Below are 18,507 nucleotides of genomic sequence, written 5' to 3' on the forward strand. Positions count from 1 at the left end.
ATTGTTTTCTAACATCCTCTGTTGCTGACAAGAAGCCAGTTTGTTTATCGATCCTTTCTGGGTGACCTTTGTTCCTTGTTCAGGGTCTCTTTTTTATACTTGTTTTGAAATTCCATGAAGAAATGTATAGATGTAGGTCTTTTATCAGTTAGTTGTATTGAGTACTTACTGAGCCCTTCCAGTCTTAAGACTTGGGTCTTTCTTCAGCTCTGGGGGAATTCTATTATTTGTTAAATAGTTTTCCCCTCTCTTTTTTCTGTTCCCTCTTTTTGGGACTCTTATTAGTCAAATGTTGTACCTCTTAGATTGACTGTTTATGTCTCTTATAGTTTCTCTATTATTTCCATATTTTTATCCATATACTCTCATTCTGTGTTTCTCAATTTTGCTTTCTAGATCATCTGTTGATTTGCTTTCATTTTCTAATCACTCTTTAAATACTAAGAATTTTAGGGGTGCCTGGGTGGCTCAGTCAGTCGAGCGTCTGACTTCAGTTCAGGTTGTGAACTCGTGGTTCATGAGTTCAAACCCCACATCGGGCTTGCTGCTGTCAGCCTGTCAGGGCGGAGCCTGCTTCGGATTCTCTGTCTCCCTCTCTCTGCCCCTTCCTTGCTCTCTCTCTCTCTCAAAAATAAATAAACAGTAAAAAAATTTAAAAAATTCTAAGAATTTTAAACTAAATTCAAAAGAGTTCTTCCAAGTTATTTGTTCCTTTTTTGTGGTTTCCTATTCTTTATGTGTTTTTCTCAGTTCTTTCTCATGCTGCTGGATTTCCCCATGTACCTGGTAATCCTTGGTTGTCTATTCATATTTTAAGAAAGAAGGACTGAGGAACTGATATGGATTTTCTATGCCATTTTATTATTTTTTTTAATGTTTATTTTTGAGAGAGAGAGAGACAGAGACAGAGACAGAGCACAAGTGGGGGAGGGGCAGAGAGCGAGATGGAGATACAGAATCTGAAGCAGGCTTCAGGCTCCAGGCTCTGAGCTGTCAGCACAGAGCCCAACTCAGGACTTGAACTCACAAACTGCGAGATCATGACCTGAACTGAAGTCAGAGGCTGAACCAACTGAGCCACCCAGGCACCCCTATTTTCTGTGCCATTTTATTTTCCATTTTTTTATTTAAAAAAAATTTTTTTAACATTTATTTTTGAGAGACAGAGAGAGACAAAGCATGAGCAGGGAAGGGGCAGAGAGAGAAGGAGACACAGAATCCAAAGCAGGCTCCAGGCTCTGAGCTCCAGGCTGTCAGTACGGAGCCTGATGTGGGTCTCAAACCCACAAACTGTGAGATCATGACCTGAGCCAAAGTTGGATGCTCAACCAACTGAGCGACCCAGGCACCCCTTCTATGCCATTTTAAAAGTTGGTCTCTTTTCCCCCTAGACCTATCAACTGTGTGGATGGCTGACTGAGCCCTCAGTGTAGGGCAAGATGCCTTGACTGGCCTGCTTGCTCTAGGCCTGTGCTCAGACCCTGACCTTGTGCTGGAGGAGTGCTCTACTGTGGGCACACTCCCCCTAGATGCCTTTACTTTCCCCAGGTCATTTGTTCTTTCAATTATCTGGCTTTTCAACTGAGGATTAATGCCAGGATGCCTGTGATCTGTGTGGGGGTGGGGGAAGTAGATTCGGATGCCAACCAGCACAGTTCCAAGTACAGACCTTCAATTATTCCCACTGTCTTTAGCCCCACTTCTCCCTTCTCTCCTCCCTTGTACCTGCTGGCCTAGAGCCCAGAGCCATCAGGTGTTCCAGGGCAGATTGGCTCTCTAGATTCCTCCTAGCATTCCAACAAGCATTTTGGCTTCCAGCTCTTCTTAGGTTGCCTTGTGGGCTGTGGCTTTCTCTGGCTGTCTCATCCATCAACACAATTCCATCTGCTTTTTGAATTCTAGAAATTTTGTTGTATCTTTCATCCACTGGTGAACCCCTTAACTTTTCTTTCCTTTTGTTCTCCCTTATTTGAGTGTGGTTTTGTAAGCTGTAAGTAGTAAACACACATCCTTAATCTACCATCTTGAACTGAAAATCCTGATGTGAATTTTATTTTTATTTATTTTATTTTCCTTTTTTAAATTTTCATTTATTTATTTTTTGAAATTTATTGTCAAATTGGTTTCCATACAACACCCATTGCTCATCCCAACAGGTGCCCTCCTCAATGCCCATCACACACTTTCCCCTCCCTCCCACCCCACTCCCCGATGTGAATTTTAAACTATCTGTCTTATGAATATTTACCTAACCTGTTTGTCTTAATGGCTGCAATGTTTATTTAAGCATTACATAATTTATAAATTATTTCAATAAAGACAAGAGAATTAGGGTAAATAACTTCAGAGGAATAAAGATGTAATGACACAATTTTTCAGAAAATCTTGTATAATATCAACAGTTTACTTTAGTAAAAAAGAGAAAAAACTACTCAAAGATTAGAGTCTTAGAATTATCATCAATTTTGCGTCTGATTTCTTTTTCTTTTTTTAATTTTACTTTTTGTTTTTTAAATTTTACATCCAAATTAGTTAGCATATAGTGCAACAATGATTTCAGGAGTAGATTCCTTAGTGCCCCTTACCCATTTAGCTCATCCTCCCTCCCACAACCCCTCCAGTAACCCTCAGTTTGTTCTCCATATTTATGAGTCTCTTCTGTTTTGTCCCCCTGCCTGTTTTTATATTATTTTTGTTTCCCTTCCCTTATGTTCATCTGTTTTGTCTATTAAAGTCCTCATATGAGTCATATGATTTTTGTCTTTCTTTGACTGACTGATTTCACTTAGCATAATACCCTCCAATTCATCCACATAGTTGCAAATGGCAAGATTTCATTCTTTTTGATTGCTGAGTAATACTCCATTGTGTATGTATGTGTGTGTGTGTGTGTGTGTGTGTGTGTATATATATATATATATATATATATATATATATATATATATATACCACATCTTCTTTATCCATTCACCCATCGATGGACATTTGGGCTCTTTCCATACTTTGGCTATTGTTGATAGTGCTGCTGTAAACATGGGGGTGCATGTGTCCCTTCGAAACGACACACCTGTATCCCATGGATAAATGCCTAGTAGTGCAATTGCTGGGTCGTAGGGTAGTTCTATTTTTAGTTTTTTGAGGAACCTCCATACTGTTTTCCAGAGTAGCTGCACCAGCTTGCATTCCCATTGTGCCTGATTTCTATAGACTATCATCAACAAGGTTATTATGTGTTTGGTACCAGGTAAGCACTGAACTTGCAGCAGTGACATGATAGATCTCTGCTCTCATAGAATTCACATGTTGCTTTTGGGGGTTTTTGGAGTTGTTTTGGCACTGATGAATAAATAATAAATGCATTTTAAAAAATAAGCAACAAAAACATTGGGCAGCTATGTGCACAATGCAATAATTAAAATAGGTTATGTGATAATGAGTATCAGGACATCTATTTGGCCAGCTGGTTGGAGAACCTTCTTGTGGAAGGGATAATAATCTGAGATCTAACTAAAAAGCAGGAGACAGGCAGGCAAAAACTGTGACCTTGGCATTACTGTCAGAGAGCATATCCTTTCCTCTTAATCAGTGTTACCTACCCTTTGGTTTTGATCGTACCTCTGTCCTGTAAAGACTTTTTTATTAATGTAATCAATTGCTTAAACATTTCATCAGCTTTTAAATAGCACTCTGGTGAAGTAAAAGACTCATGAGATAATTTGTTCCCCTAGGACAGAGAAGAAGGGATAAACAAGCCTTTTTATTCTGTAATAGCAGAATGGTTTGGTAAATTTAAAGGCTTTAATTATTATGCTTTAAGCAACAACTTAATTTGCTTCAGTCTGATTCTTAGCTTTTAGGTGGGGTTCTTCCTTTGATATATCGTGTTGCTATTTTTGGTGCTTATCATTTTGCTCTTGCAGTTTTCTCTCATCAAAAATCATGTACTGCTCACTTCCATGGAGTCCCTGTGCTGGTGCTGGTACTGTGGGCTGCAGATGCACATTCACTTTTATCTTTTAAAAAAAATTTTTTTTAATGTTTATTTATTTTTGAGAGAGAGACAGAGTGTGAGTGGGGGAGGAACAGAGAGAGAGGGAGACACAGAATCCGAAGCAGCCTCCAGGCTCTGAGCTGTCAGCACAAAGCTTGACGTGGGGCTCGAACTCACGGACCAGGAGATCATGACCTAAGCTGAAGTCTGACGCTCAACCGACTGAGCCACCCAGGAGCCCTTCACTTTTATCTTTAAATGGGTACGCTTTTCAAGGGGCCTGGTTTAAGGGAGCCATTTGTAGGTCTTTACATTCCCCACATACTTTTCCTAACATTATTCTTCCCGAGGAATGTGCTTCTGATGGAGGTGTGGGGTCTGTTCTCCCACTTCTCTTTCACTGTTGCCCTTCTCACATGATTACAAAAGAAAGGATATTGCTCTAGTTCATATCTCACAAAGGTCCCCGGATGTAAAAACACCAGGACACCAAAGGGCAATGGAGAATACTGGTATCTGTGCGAAGATAGTGGATGATTAAGTAACACTGTCTCAAGTAATGATGGATAATAGTTCCTTTTGCAATTCAAATAATTTCCAATTTTTTTGTTCTCACAAAACTGAGAGAAAGCCTAATTGGTTTGCTAATTAACTAATAGACTATTAAGTATATTTTTGATAGTAGGTTACTGTTATATTTATTTTACATTGTTCAAAAAAGTTTGAAGCATTGAGAAATAATTGCTCTAACAAGACGTCCATTCCCCTCCCTCATTTATGTGAAGCAGGTTCCTCACCATTTAACATTATGAAAACTAAAGTAGGGATAGAATTGGTGCTGAGCCCTATTTTATCCTGGCAATAAAATAATAGTCACTACATGGAAACGTGAATGAACTGAAGAAGAAAAATCTCACCCATATCTTTTTTTATTTTTTATTTTATTCATTTATTTTTAAAAATTTTCTTAATGTTTCTTTTTGAGAGGGAGAGAGGGAGACACAGAATCTGAAGCAGGCTCCAGGCTCCAAGCTTGACACACAGAGCCTGACGCAGGGCTCAAACCCCGCTGACCACAAGATCATGACCTGAGCCTAAGCCAGACGCTCAACCAACTGAGCTACCCAGGCGCCTCTTATTCATTTATTTTTTTATGAGTTCAGGATTATATATATTATGATTTCCCTTGTTATAATGCATTTATGGCTTTATGGTAAAAATAACTCAGGGACATATGGAATTCAAGCTAATTTGTGTAACTGCCACAAGAAAAAAAGCATTAAATGCATTTCTGAAGTAAGTATTCTCTTTTTAAAAAATTTTTAAATTTTATTTATTTATCTTGAAAGAGAGAGCAGGGGAGGGATGAAGAGAAAGGGAGAGAGAGAATCACAAGCAGGCCTCACGTTGTCAGCACAGAGCCTGATGCGGGTCTCAAACACATGAACCGTGAGATCACGACCTGAGCCAAAACCAAAAGTCCAATGCTTAACGGACTGAGCCACCCAGGCCCCCCTGAAGTAAGTATTCTCATTTAATTTCAGAATCTCAAAAAATCATTAGACATTGGCCTCGTTTTTAAAAAGTTTACTTACGGGCACCTGGATGGCTCAGTTGGTTAAGTGTCTGACTCTTGATATTGGCTTAGGTCGTGATCTCAAGGTATGTGGGATCAAGCTCTGCGACTGTAGGGCTCTGTGCTGACAACAGGGAGCCTGCTTGGGATTCTCCGTTTCCTTTTCTTTCTGCCCCCCACAGTTTGTGCACATGCATTCTCTCTCTCTCTCAAAATAAATAAATAAACTTAAAAAAAAATAAAAAAGTTTAGTTAAACACTAAGCTAGCTAAATGACCTTCTTGAAAGGTCCAAACATAATTGATGTAGAAAATGCTTTCCCTCAAGAAAAGAAAAAAAGAAAATGCTTTCCCTCTAATCTCAATCTTACATAAATGGAGAAAGTAAAGGGGAAAAGGTAGATAATTTCTTTAGCAGTCTATATGGTTAAATCCATCAACCACATTAAACTAGAATGTCCATGTTGACCCCATTAAAAAGAACTGGGCAAATATCAAAAGTTATTCACTTCGTAAACCAAAAGACAACAATTTTAGGGTTATGATAAGTAAAATATTTTTGAAACACTTCAAAAACCTTTAACATGAATCTAGAGGAAGCATCTCATAATTGTAAGAAATATAACAGAAAGTAAAAAACACTTAAACTAAACTGATTTTCAATCCTCTTTGAACAAAAGAAATGAAAAATAATGGTTGATTAGGTAAGCTCTGTGCTCTAACCAAACTAATTACAGTGATTTTAAATGGCAGAAGCCTATTTGATCGGGTAGCTTGACAGTTCTGAATACTTTTGCAATGATTTAAAAAAAAATTTTTTTTTACATTTATTTATTTTTTGAGAGACATAGAGAGACAGAGCACAACTTGGGGAGGGGCAGAGAGAGAAGGAGACACCGGGATTGAAGCAGGCTCCAGGCTCCGAGCTGTCAGCACAGAGCCTGATGCGGGGCTCAAACTCTCGAACTGTGAGATCATGACCTGAACTGGAGACAGATGCCCAACCGTCTGAGCCACCCAGGCGCCCCTACAATGATTTTTTTAAAACTCAAAGACACTAAAGTGATCCAATCATGCAATGTTCATCTTATGCGTTCTGCATCTTTTTGCCAATCCTGTAGCTAAGGTCTTGTTCCAGTCAATCTCAGTGCATGTAACTGGCAACTGACTATGTAAAGTTTGAAAGTACTGTCTGATAATTCTCACTGATGGCAGTCTGGTATTCATTTTCTGCAGCTTCTACAGTTTTTATTAATTCTTTTGCTATTTGCGCTTCATTAGACACCGTTAGGGAATCTTGTATATATTTATGACTCACTAACTGAACATTACCATCTTCATAATAATGAACCTGAGTTTTCAAGATGCCAACCACTTGAGTGGTTGAAGGAGTGATGGTAAATTTCCAATCTGACCTCCAATGACCATTCCAAAACTTTTTGCTTGGAACTGATGGCTTTCTATTCATGCAATAATTATTTGCTATCCATCTAGTTTTGTTGTTGTTGTTGTTGTTTTTTACCATATACAGTGCAGACCCCATTTGGATAATGTTCTTTCACATAAACTCGAAGAGCAGTTTCTACTGAAGTTCTCTATGACTCAACTGCATTTTCTGCTTCATATGGTCTTGGATCAGTTGTTTCCTTTCTTAAGTGATCAAATTTGAAACAGATTCTGGTTTTGGGATCCAAAAACTTTCCATTTCCCAAGTTGCCATGTTCTGTTATCAATTCCTGATCTTCATAACCTTCAATTTTTACTGGAGTAAACTGGTCCAAGTTATAGACTGTGCAAATGCATGAGTTGTCCCTTCCCTGAAAAAATTATCACTGTTAGGCAGTAAACGAACATCATTAAACACCTCATTAAATTCTCCAGGAGGGGCATGAATAATGAATTTTGCTGCTGTACATACCTTCTCCTCATTAGACAACTGCTTCTCCAGATCTGCCATTTTCCTTCTGGTGACATACTGTGGTGGGCGTGGTGCCAGCGACCACCTGACTTCCCCTCACACCCATCTCTTTAATGAAGTGTTATTATGTTTAAGAATCTTTAAAATAAAATTTTGCAGTGTATTTATATTTTAATTGATTGGTTAGTAATAATAATTGTAAAGAAAACTCAAGCCAGAAGAAATTGTTTTAATACTTGAAGTCTTTTATTACAGAAAATAAAGAGAAGTTTATTTTTAATTCATAGGCAGATTTTTGTTGAGGAAAAATATAACACTGTCCAGTAAAAAACTTTCAAACATAAAATACGTTAGAAATAATTTGTGTGAGGGGCATTTGGGTGGCTCAGTTTGTTAAGTGTACAACTCTTGACTTTGGCTCAAGTCATTATTTCACGGTTTCTGAGTTCAGCCCTGTGTTGGGCTCTGTGCTGATAGCCCAGAACCTGCTTGGGATTCTCTCTCCCTCTCTGTCTACCCCACCTCAAAAATATATAAATAAACTTTTAAAAATTCAATATTTACAATATGTTAGAAGTTACTTCCTTGCAACTACTTAAACTTATGGTGAAAGACTTTAAGTATCAATTTAAGGATGTGCCAAGGGATGTATAGCTTTCAAAATTTTCTTGGGGGCCTGCAAATAAAAAAGCGAGATTTCAATGACACATTACCCCCATTGATGAAGGGGCTACATTCTGAAAGTGTACTTTTTAAATTAATCTATCTATCTATTTATTATTTTGTTACTTTAAGTGGGGCCACACCCAGCACAGAGCCCAGCACAGGACTTGAACTCACAACACCAAAATCAAGACCTGAGCTGAGATCAACAGTTGGACGTTTAATCACCAAGCCACTCAGGCACCCCACAAAAGTGTATTTTAAAAGAAATCAAATTCTTCATTGCCAGAGGTCGCTGAATGTTAACCTGGGAGGAAGAAGTGTGGTACTGTGTTTAGATGCTGTCATTGGCCTTTAATGCCTATGTTTTAAGTCAGTATAAGTGTGTTCAGCTGCTGTGTTCTAAACAGGCAAGCAAAGAAAAGGAAAGGGAGGCAGAGGATGGTTGGGTTTTTAGCAGTCTATGTTAGGGAGGGCAGAGTAACAAGGGATATTCCCCTCCACCCCCAGCAATTACCCTAGTAGGTCTACATAAGGTTTACCTTTAGATAATGCATGATTTCAGACTTCCTTTTTCTATCCCCGAAAAAGAAAATCTTTATGCTTGGTGATGTCCCAGTCTTAAGTAGGGGGTTATACCAGTACTTTGGGATTAGCCAGTGTTATAGTGTAAATTAACTTCAGTCATTTGATATATGTAAATTACATGTGATCATTTTTCTAGTTGATAGAAGAGTGGAATATGAAGGAAAGGGGTATCATGGAGTAGTACAAGAGGGCGTTTGGGAAGGTGGGAAAGCAGAGAGGTATGCTTCGAAAGCTGCAAATAGAAGCAGAAAGTGAGGTATTTTGGTCTTGCTAATGCATTACTTGACATGATTTATGAATGTTTTGGTTAATATTTAAAAATACTTCTGACTGCTTTATTAAGGAATTTGTATCTCTGAGGATTAGTTAACCTAAAATAGATCCCATTAAGTCAGATCAATATAAAAGTGGCCCATAGCTAGATCTACCAAATAAATTTAAAAGTCATTATGTTATGTAGATTTCCCTCCCCAAAGATGATAGAAATTAACCATATCAAATGATAGTTTTGGGTTATAAATGCTTTTATAGCAAGCATTTTTATTTAAGTGGTTTTGAACTTAAAGAAAAGTAGAAAGAATTCTAATGTTATGTGATATTAAGATGAGTAATATGCTTTATCATGAGATTTCAGGCATGTGATTTGCCTTGTATCAAGCTCCTTTTTCCTGGCCTTACTTTCTTCATTTACCGGTGAGATGATAATGATCGTTGATAAGAGAGATTTTTCTTGCCTCTCTTATAACGGTATTTTCAGTAATAAAAGAGGAATGCTTTAGCTTCCTCATAAAATGTTATGATATCCCCAAATTATAAACTTATGAATGACTTTTTAAAACACATTATGGGGGCGCCTGGGTGGCGCAGTCGGTTAAGCGTCCGACTTCAGCCAGGTCACGATCTCGCGGTCCGTGAGTTCGAGCCCCGCGTCAGGCTCTGGGCTGATGGTTCAGAGCCTGGAGCCTGTTTCCGATTCTGTGTCTCCCTCTCTCTCTGCCCCTCCCCCGTTCATGCTCTGTCTCTCTCTGTCCCAAAAATAAATAAATGTTGAAAAAAAAAATTAAAACACATTATGGCCATTTATGTTGTGCACTTGCCTATTTCAAGAACTTTTTGAAATCAGACCAGTGACATTGTCAGTTTCTCCTTTCAAACCATTTCTTGTGGCATATGTTTATGACTGTCTTGGAGAAATCAATGTATTTTTTTCTTATTGAGAGATGTTAATATATCTATCATATAAAGATTTCTCAGCATTCATATACCAGTTATTTTAAAATGCTGTCATGTCATACTGAATATAGAAAATGTCATTGTTTTGTGTGATAATAAACAAATGCTTTAACAAGCTACAAAGTCACACAAATTTTGTTTTTGACTTTCAGTTTTAAAAAATGGCATACTTATGTTACCTAATGTGAAAAGATTCCCTTAATATTTTTGTAGAACTTTGAATAAGAAAACAATTTACATTTTTACTTGAGGAAAGAGCCTAGACAAAATATACATGATGTAGATATAAATCAATACTATCTGTATTTACTAAGGAGAGCTGCATGTGATTTTTGTCTTCCTGTATCTATAAACACTTTCAAGAGGCAAGTAGTAAGTGTATGTCTAGGGACATGAAGGGATGCCCTTCATCTAAGGGGGTGGGTATAGCTTAGATTCGCATGTCAAGTTGCCTCCATAGAGAAGTGGTGAGGATTATAGCATCATTAGGAGGCTGCTTCATCTCTAGGTGTTGGGAGAGGTTAAAGTGGGAGTTGCCCTGGTTCATGATTTAGGATTATGACTCCGTGTAGGGGTGCCTGGGTAGCTCAGTCAGTTGGGTGGCTGACTTTAGCTCAGGTCATGATCTCACGGTCCTTGAGTTCAAGCCCTGCGTTGGGCTCTGTCCTGACAGCTCAGAGCCTGGAGGCTGCTTTGGATTCTGTGTCTCCCTCTCTCTCTGCCCCTCCCCTGTTCATGTTCTATCTCTGTCTCTCTCTCTCAAATATAAATAAACATAAAAAAAAAAAAGGTTATGACTCCGTGTGAAAAACTCTAACATACTCCTTAAGTATAAAGTTCTATAATACTAGCAAGTATGCTTTTACTTCTATTATAAAGAATGGCATTTAAGTTTTAAATTAGCTTCCTGTTGACTGGTTTGAAAGTAAACTTTGAAATTCATTATAAATGAAAGATGATGGAACTACCCTAAGGTCAAGGTGTGATTTTTAACCCTGAAATGGACCTTTGACGCAAACTGACAGTTACTTTTTAAGTTTAGGGTTTTCCAAAGAAGAATGAGTGAAAGTGCTTATTTCCTCTTAGGTACCATATCTGCAACTTGGGAAGGCATCTGCTAAGTAATACTTTTCTGAACAGAGATAAGTATCTGATTAAAGATCAGAAGCTAAGTAAAAGATCAATAGCCTGGTCAATTGTGTTTCTTCTGCCAACCTAAACTTTATTAAAGCTTTACTAGCATTCATATTAAATAATCAATACTTGTCAGCATAACTTTTGAAAATAATAACATTCTCTGGTACTGGTACAAAAATAGACATGTATATCAATGAAGCAGAATAGAAAACCCAGAAATAAACCCACAATGATAAGGTCAATTAATATTCAACACAACAGGGGAGAATAGCCAGTGGGAAAAAGTGTCTCTTCAGCAAATGGTGCTGGGAAAACTGGACAGCAACATGCAAAAGAATGAAACTGGACCCCTTTTTTTTAACTTGTTTTATTTTTTATTTTTTAAAATTTGCATCCAAATTAGTTAGCATATAGTGCAACAATGATTTCAGGAGTAGATTCCTTAGTGCCCCTTAACCATTTAGCCTATTCCCCCTCCCACAACCCCTCCAGTAACCCTCAGTTTGTTCTCCATATTTATGAGTCTCTTCTGTTTTGTCCCCCTGCCTGTTTTTATATTATTTTTGTTTCCCTTCCCTTATGTTCATCTGTTTTGTCTCTAAAGTCTTCATATGAGTGAAGTCATATGACATTTGTCTTTCTTTGACTAATTTCACTTAGCATAATACCCTCCAGTTCCATCCACGTAGTTGCAAATGGCAATATTTCATTCTTTTTGATTGCCGAGTAATACTCCATTGTATGTATATACCACATCTTCTTTATGCATTCATCGTCGATGGACATTTGGGCTCTTTCCATACTTTGGCTATTGTTGATAGTGCTGCTATAAACATGGGGGTGCATGTTGGACCACTTTTTTTAAACCTATACACAAAAATAAGTTCAAAATGGATGAAAGACGTAAATGTGAGAGCTAAAGCCATAAAAATCCTAGAAGAAGGCACAGGCAGTAATTTCTCTGATGTTTCCCATAGCAACTTTTTCTAGATTGGCCCCTGAGGAAGGAAGACAAAAACAAATTTGAACTATTGGGACTACATCAAAATACAAAGCTTCTGTATGGAGCAGGAAACAATTGACAAAGCTAAAAGGCAAATTATGAATGGGAGAACATATTTGCAAATGACATACCTGATAAAAGGTTAGTATCCAAAATATATAAAGAATGTGTACAACTCAACACCAAAAGAATAAATAATTCGATTAAAAAAATGGGCAGAAGACACGAACAGACATTTCTACAAAGAAGACATTTCTATAAAGAGGATAAAGAGATGGCCAACAGACACATGCAGAGATGCTCATTATCACTTACCAGAGAAATGCAAATCAAAACTACAATAAGGTATCACCCCACACCTGTTAGAATGGTCAAAATAAGAAACACAAGAAACAACAGGTATTGGTAAAGATGTGGAGAAAAAGGAACACTTTTGCACTGTTGGTGGAAATACAAACTGGCACAGCCACTGTAGAAAACAGTTAAAAATTAAAAGTAGAGCTACCCTATGATCCAGCAATTGCACTACTGAGCATTTACCCAAAAAATAAAAAAACACTAATTCAAAGGGATACATGCATCTGATATTTATAGCAGCATTGTCAACAATAGCCAAATTATGGAAAGAGCCCAAATGCCCATCAACTGATGAATGGATAAAGAAGATGTGGTACCTATATACAATGGAATATTACTCAGCCATAAAAAGAATAAAATCTTGCCATGTGCAATGACATGGATGGAGTTAGTATAATGCTAAGCGAAATAAGTTAAAGACAAATCCCCTATGATTTCACTCATATATGGAATTTAAGAAACAAACAAGCAAAGGAACAAAAGAGAGAAAGAGAAACAAACCAAGAAAGAGACTCTTAACTATAGAGAATAAACTGATGACTACCAGAGGGGAGGTTGGAAGGGGGATGGGTTAAATAGGTGATGGAGATTGAGGAGTGCACTTGTGATGAGCATTGGGTGATGTATGGAAATGTTGAACCACTATATTGTACACCTGAAACTAATATAACCTTACATGTTAACTTAGGAATTAAAAAACTTTTTAAAAAGCTGTCAAACCTTTTTATTGTACATCTTCTGGTGGCATGGGCTTTCTATCTTAACACCCAGCTTTTACTCCTTAACAGTCCAGTTCCTCTATGAATCTTTATGTAAAAAATGGGGAAGGGGGGTGGTGGGGTGTGGGAGGATGGTCTGCTCATATATAGCCTTCTAAAGTGATTAGACAAAAGACAAAGAAGATTATCATCACCCCATGCTGTAAAGCCCCCAATATGACAACAAGGCAGGGATAAAACAGTGGTTAAGAGCATCAGCTTGAGAGTCAGACACGCCAGGATCCAGGTCCTGGCTCTACCATGTTTGCGATATTTCCCTTTGGACAGCATACTCAGCCTAATTTTCCTTAACTGTACAATTGTGAAGATGATACAGTTATTTCATGGAGTTAGGAGAATGAGATGAAATAATGTATGCAATGCACTTTGCTCTTTGTTTAGCTCATAATAAGAACAACAATAAGGAGAGCGTTAAGAAAACCATTTTTTTCTTTCTTTTAATGTTTATTTATTTATTTTGAGAGAGTGAGCAATAGTGCACACAGGGGAGGGGCAGAGAGAGAGGGAGAGAGAGAATCCTAAGCAGGCTCCTCCCTATCAGTGCAGAACATGGAGCTCTATTACACAAACCGTGTATACACGAATCATGACTTCAGCTGAAATCAAGAGTCAGACACTTAATTGACTGAGCCCCCCAGACTCCCCAGAAAATCATTGTTTTCTATCATCTTTTTAATTTTTTCATATCAGAAAAGGGCAAATCCCCTAACCTAGACTGTTAATACCAGATCTCTAATTCTGTGAAGCTCTGAGTTTGCTAAAAGTTAATCTGCTATTAGCTTAAGATCAGTTTGGCTGTTCCTTACAGTGTATTTTGGCATTTATTCAAGAGCAGCAGATTTTTAATGTGAAAAGTCAGAACCTCAATGCAAAATAGCAAGAAAAAGTACTGCTTCATTACTTTTTATTGAAGTATAAATACATAAGGAGAAGTGCATATTTGATCAAGATATAGAACTTTGCCAGCACTCTAAAAACCTCCTGTATGTTCTCTTTCTGTCACCTCCACCCCCTGCAATGGTAACCACTATCCTGACTTCTAATGTTTATTTATTTTTTATAGAGAGAGAGGGAGAGAACAAGTGGAGGAGGGGCAGAAAGAGGGAGACACAGAACCTGAAGCAGGCTCCAGGCTCTGAGCTGTCAGCACAGAGCCTGACGTGGAGCTCGAACTCATGAACTGTGAGATCATGACCTGAGCTGAAGTCAGACACTTAACTGACTGAGCCACCCAGGCATCCCTTTTTTTTATTAAAAATTTTTTTCAGGGGCGTCTGGGTGGCTTAGTCGGTTAAGCGTCCAACTTCGGCTCAGGTCATGATCTCACGGTTCGTGAGTTCGAGCCCCACGTCGGGCTCTGTGCTGACAGCTCAGAGCCTGGAGCCTGCTTCAGATTCTGTGTCTCCCTCTCTCTCTCTGACCCTCCCCCGTTCATGCTCTGTCTCTCTCTGTCTCAAAAATAAATAAACGTTAAAAAAATGTTTTTTTAAATTTTTTTTCAGTGTTTATTTTTTAGAGAGACAGAGACAGACTGGGGGGAGTGGGGGAGGGGCAGAGAGAGAGGGAGACACAGAATCCGAAGCAGCTCCAGGCTCTGAGCTGTCAGCACAGAGCCAGACGCAGCGCTCAACTTGTGAACCATGAGATCATGACCCGAGCCAAAGTTGGCCACTTAAATTGACTGAGCCACCGAGGCGCCCCACACTATTCTGACTTCTAATGGAAAAGATTAGTTTTGCCTGTTACTGTTTTGCTTTATTTTTAAATATACAAAAACTGACTTCTTTTGCTTGACATTATATTTGTGAGATTCATCCATATTGTCACAGGTAATTTTATATATTCACTCTTATTGCTGTGTAGTATTCTATGTGTGAGCATACTCCAGCTTATTTATTTATTCATTGCATTGTTCATTGATGTTTGGTTTGCTTCCAGTTTTTAGCTATTACAAATCTGGAAGCTGTGGACATTTTAGTTACCTGTCTTTTGGTGAACATATGTAAGCACTTCTTTTGAATTGGAATTGCTAGGTCATAGATATGCCTACATTCAGTTTTAACAAGTAATCAGTTTTCCAAAAGATTGTGTGTTCCATACATTGCTGTGTGCATATCTTCATCAATACTTGGTATTGTACATCTTCTTCACTTTAGATGTTCTGATGTGTGTAGAATCATATAATTTGCATTTCCCTGATGACTAGTAAAGTTGGATATCTTTTCACATTTATTTGCCATTTGGATAGCCTCTTGTAAAGTCACACATGTTCAGGTCTTTGTTCACATCTCTGTTGTGTGGTCTATATTTTTCTTACTGATTCACAAAAATTCTCTATGTGAAATCTTTATGAGTCATTTTTCAGGTATATTATTGCTATATCTTCTTCTTTTGTGGGTTGTCATTTGCTCTATTAATGGTGTCTCTTGATGAACATAAATTCTTATTGTAATAAAATTTATCAGTTTTTTCTTTTGTGCTTAGAGTTTTTTATGTCCTATATAAGAGGATACAAACACTTCAAATACTCTGAAGTCACAAAGATATTTTATGTTTTTCTCTGAGCTTTATTGTCTTATCTTTCACATTTAGAGTTGTAGTCCATCAGGGATCGATCTTTGTAAATGGTGTAATGAAAGGTTAAGACATTTTGCCCCCAACTGGATAGTCAGATGACCTTTGCTGAGATTTTTCAAAAAGCAGCATGAATATTTTGGTGATGGTTGGGTCATTCACTGTTAGAATGAGTTCCAACCCTAGCCTAAAACGAGACTAAAGGAGCATTTTAAGACCTATTTTTCTTTCCTGATTTGGTGTTTAGTCTTTAGCACAATAAAGCAGGTATAGATTTTTACTGAGATTCTCACAGGCTGAAAGTCATGTCTGGTAGAGTTAGATGGAGGTATAATATGCCATAATTGTGAAGTAATACTTGCAAATTATTCATGTCACCAGTTAATGTGCTATAAGGAAGTTGAAGTGATTGGAGTGAGATGTTGACCTGATAATAGCTAGCTTTGGATTTTATTTTATTTTTTATTTTTTTTATTTTTTTTTTAATATATGAAATTTATTGTCAAATTGGTTTCCATACAACACCCAGTGCTCATCCCAAAAGGTGCCCTCCTCAGTACCCCTCACCCACCCTCCCCTCCCTCCCACCCCCCATCAACCCTCAGTTTGTTCTCAGTTTTTAACAGTCTCGTATGTTTTGGCTCTCTCCCACTCTAACCTCTTTTTTTTTTTTTTTCCTTCCCTTCCCCCATGGGTTTCTGTTAAGTTTCTTAGGATCCACATAAGAGTGAAACCATATGGTATCTGTCTTTCTCTGTATGGCTTATTTCACTTAGCATCACACTCTCCAGTTCCATCCACGTTGCTACAAAAAACCATATTTCATTCTTTGTCATTGCCACGTAGTATTCCATTGTGTATATAAACCACAATTTCTTTATCCATTCATCAGTTGATGGACATTTAGGCTCTTTCCATAATTTGGCTATTGTTGAGAGTGCTGCTATAAACAGTGGGGTACAAGTGCCCCTATGCATCAGTACTCCTGTATCCCTTGGATAAATTCCTAGCAGTGCTATTGCTGGGTCATAGGGTAGGTCTATTTTTAATTTTCTGAGGAACCTCCACACTGCTTTCCAGAGCAGCTGCACCAATTTGCATTCCCACCAACAGTGCAAGAGGGTTCCCGTTTCTCCACATCCTCTCCAGCATCTATAGTCTCCTGATTTGTTCATTTTGGCCACTCTGACTGGCGTGAGGTGATATCTGAGTGTGGTTTTGATTTGTATTTCCCTGATAAGGAGCAACGTTGAACATCTTTTCATGTGCCTGTTGGCCATCCGGATGTCTTCTTTAGAGAAGTGTCTATTCATGTTTTCTGCCCATTTCTTCACTGGGTTATTTGTTTTTTGGGTGTGGAGTTTGGTGAGCTCTTTATAGATTTTGGATACTAGCCCTTTGTCCGATATGTCATTTGCAAATATCTTTTCCCATTCCGTTGGTTGCCTTTTAGTTTTGTTGGTTGTTTCCTTTGCTGTGCAGAAGCTTTTGATCTTCATAAGGTCCCAGTAATTCACTTTTGCTTTTAATTCCCTTGCCTTTGGGGATGTGTCGAGTAAGAGATTGCTACGGCTGAGGTCAGAGAGGTCTTTTCCTGCTTTCTCCTCTAAGGTTTTGATGGTTTCCTGTCTCACATTCAGGTCCTTTATCCATTTTGAGTTTATTTTTGTGAATGGTGTGAGAAAGTGGTCTAGTTTCAACCTTCTGCATGTTGCTGTCCAGTTCTCCCAGCACCATTTGTTAAAGAGACTGTCTTTTTTCCATTGGATGTTCTTTCCTGCTTTGTCAAAGATGAGTTGGCCATACGTTTGTGGGTCTAGTTCTGGGGTTTCTATTCTATTCCATTGGTCTATGTGTCTGTTTTTGTGCCAATACCATGCTGTCTTGATGATGACAGCTTTGTAGTAGAGGCTAAAGTCTGGGATTGTGATGCCTCCTGCTTTGGTCTTCTTCTTCAAAATTCCTTTGGCTATTCGGGGCCTTTTGTGGTTCCATATGAATTTTAGGATTGCTTGTTCTAGTTTCGAGAAGAATGCTGGTGCAATTTTGATTGGGATTGCATTGAATGTGTAGATAGCTTTGGGTAGTATTGACATTTTGACAATATTTATTCTTCCAATCCATGAGCAGGGAATGTCTTTCCATTTCTTTAAATCTTCTTCAATTACCTTCATAAGCTTTCTATAGTTTTCAGCATACAGATCTTTTACATCTTTGGTTAGATTTATTCCTAGGTATTTTATGCTTCTTGGTGCAATTGTGAATGGGATCAGTTTCTTTATTTGTCTTTCTGTTGCTTCATTGTTAGTGTATAAGAATGCAACTGATTTCTGTACATTGATTTTGTATCCTGCAACTTTGCTGAATTCATGTATCATGTTCTAGCGGACTTTTGGTGGAGTCTATCGGATTTTCCATGTATAATATCATGTCATCTGCAGAAAGCGAAAGCTTGACTTCATCTTTGCCAATTTTGATGCCTTTGATTTCCTTTTGTTGTCTGATTGCTGATGCTAGAACTTCCAGCACTATGTTAAACAACAGTGGTAAGAGTGGGCATCCCTGTCGTGTTCCTCATCTCAGGGAAAAAGCTCTCAGTTTTTCCCCGTTGAGGATGATGTTAGCTGTGGGCTTTTCATAGCTTTGGATTTTATATGAAAGGTTTGAAAAAAGAAACTCAGTAATAATA

At 38.0% G+C, this 18,507-nt stretch overlaps 1 protein-coding gene and 1 pseudogene across 1 annotated transcript in view; one reads left to right on the forward strand and one right to left on the reverse strand.

Moving 5' to 3' along the window:
* DIPK1A (divergent protein kinase domain 1A) overlaps positions 1–18,507 on the forward strand; it is a 109,662-nt gene that overhangs the window by 15,163 nt on the left and 75,992 nt on the right. The window lies entirely within an intron of this gene.
* On the reverse strand, positions 6,654–7,523 carry LOC124515189 (F-actin-capping protein subunit alpha-2-like; annotated as a pseudogene).

This window comes from Lynx rufus, unplaced genomic scaffold (assembly GCF_022079265.1).
Source record: "Lynx rufus isolate CCGP_SWC_20201006 ecotype Redwood Valley unplaced genomic scaffold, mLynRuf1.p SCAF_2, whole genome shotgun sequence".
Lineage (NCBI taxonomy): Eukaryota > Metazoa > Chordata > Mammalia > Carnivora > Felidae > Lynx > Lynx rufus.